Source organism: Bombus fervidus, chromosome 19 (genome assembly GCF_041682495.2).
Source record: "Bombus fervidus isolate BK054 chromosome 19, iyBomFerv1, whole genome shotgun sequence".
Taxonomy (NCBI): Eukaryota; Metazoa; Arthropoda; class Insecta; order Hymenoptera; family Apidae; genus Bombus; species Bombus fervidus.
The window spans coordinates 846,294-848,776 of NC_091535.2; the positions used below are offsets into that span (position 1 = coordinate 846,294).

Below are 2,483 nucleotides of genomic sequence, written 5' to 3' on the forward strand. Positions count from 1 at the left end.
GATCGCCTGAGATTATTTCTTTCGTAGTAATATATTTAGAGCCAATTATTCCATTTGATTGAGTCTGGACGATGTGTTAGTGTATCGTGCACGACGTTATTTTCACATTGTGTATGTGTGTGTGCGCGCGCGTGTGTGCGTGTGCGTGCGTGTGTGTTGTTAGGCCGTGGAATTGCATCGCATTTTCTCATTCGTTACAACTTCAAATATGAAAAATGTCGAGACAATTTCTGATAATATTATCCACCAGATTAAGTGTAACCATTGCTTTTAATATTGCCGTCAATTACAATTATAATTCCAAGTCTTCTTACGTTTATTTTAACGATATCATTTCCTTAGACGTGTTTTATTACGTTTTACGCAATCACTAGCCTTCGTCAGTCGATTTCAGGAAAATAGTATGTACCTTAGAATGCGCATGCTGTGTGTTAATCTCGTGTTCCTTATATACCACTGGTATGCACTTGACAATGTGCCGAAATGCCAATCGAACGGTAACGGTTTGTTGATATCTTAAAAGTTGGTTTTTCCATTATAACACAAACGAATTTAATCATTTTTTAATTTTTATTGTAAATTAACGCTTTCAACAATTTATTATAATAACCATTTCTATAATTTTTATATTTTTTATCAGTTGAAACTAAATTTGCATTTCTATGGTACTACTTTTTGACGTAGAACTGTTTTAATCAATATTCAATATCAGTTTATGACAAACATAATTTTACTATAATAGCCAAAGATGAAGTTGACTAGTGGTCAGGAGTCGAGAAGTGAAAGAATCTACATAATATTTCCATTTGTAATAATTATTTATTTTTCGGGATTCTTTTACAAACATTTTCTACTTTGATGATTCATTATAATATTTTATCAATTTTCATAACTTAATTACAAGCATATACCATTATTCAATAATTAATTATTAAATATATAAATCTAATATGTTCTTACGCGTTGTTTTACTTTCAAATATAAGATCATGTTATAGTAATAAAAATTTTAGAATTTTTATATCAATTAATAGCACAGTAAATAATGATAATAAATTATTCTCAATTAAAGAAATTTCTCTTTTCATGATAGTTCCGCTATTAATTCTCAAAGACCATTGTAAATTGCTAACATTTTTGTCACGTTTTTCTATTTATTACAATGTTTGAATCATTGAAATATATTTATTAATAATTGTATGAATAATTAAGCAATATACCGTAATGATATTCTTACTAATAGAATATTTTGTTTAATAGTAGCAGCTACACTCATGTAATATAAAAGATTTTCATTAAGAACATAATCTTATTCGTAATTGTTACTGAACATTGTCTTAAATATGTTTTCTATTTCTCAATTCCATCAATTTGACTGTTTGAATACAATAAATTTGCGCGTGCTCGTGTATACGAAAATCGAGCGTTCTTATTAGCGGAATATATTGCGAAGTCAAATCGAGCGTACCTATTGGCGCAATGAATTGTGACGTCATATGAAGCGCTCCTATTGGTCCGGAATATTGGAAAGTCGTAGTTCCAACCTAACCGAGCGGTGACATGTTTCTGAAAGTCGTGCAGCGAAAATTCGGGCGTCATCCTGTTGTTTTATTTCGACTTTATCAACGATTCTACGCTTCTATCTGGTTCATTCAAATAGTACGTTCGTATTTAATCGTTTATTGATTATCATCTTAGTAAAATTATATTGTATCTCAAAATTTTCTTTTACTTTTATCATTGACTGCGTATTTGTCAATTTACAGTTATTGATCGTTCATATTATCGATCTTTGAGGTAGAATTTGGGTTCTATTATTACTTTATTCACATTACCGGCCTTTACTATAGTTTCTTCTGTTATTGCAAATTATCGGTCTTGTCGTACATTTATTTGAAATTGTTGGTTTTCTTTTGTGTAGATTATTGGCTGGTTACATGATTGAAAGAATAGGGGTCCAGATCACAGACGCCACAAGCGATTAACAATTCCATAATTCGAACTGAAACAAGATGGACGTCATAGATGATTATTAATAAATCGAGTCGTTGATTTCTCATGCAGATTTGGTAACGATTGAAGTATTATAACAAAGCAGAGGTACGTGCACGACTATTTTCTTTTTTTATTGGATCAATAGTAATCGATATTTGCTAAATAATTGCTATACAGCTTACAATTGGCATATAATAACATCATTTTATAAATAGTTGCATAATTTGTTGAAAATATTAAGAAGAAAGAAAAAGAGGTGAAATAAATCACATTTAAAACTGTTCACATATAAAAATGTTTCGGGTATATAGATTATCGTTAATAATCAGATATACTATTAAGTAATTAATTAATGTTTTTATATTAATATATAGGAAATTATGCAAATCATTTAATTGTTATTAGAAAACAATCTATTGCGAAATTATTATATTTTTGTATATTGAAATGAGAAAAAATTAATATAATATAATGAGAAAAATTTTTATA

At 28.9% G+C, this 2,483-nt stretch overlaps 1 long non-coding RNA gene across 1 annotated transcript; it reads left to right on the forward strand.

Annotated features, from left to right (window-relative positions):
* The first annotated feature begins 1,564 nt into the window (after positions 1–1,564).
* LOC139996863 (uncharacterized) lies at positions 1,565–2,247 on the forward strand. The gene is made up of 3 exons (XR_011802426.1): positions 1,565–1,658; positions 1,921–2,103; positions 2,210–2,247. It is a non-coding gene; the product is annotated as an uncharacterized lncRNA (long non-coding RNA).
* The last annotated feature ends 236 nt before the right edge of the window (positions 2,248–2,483 follow it).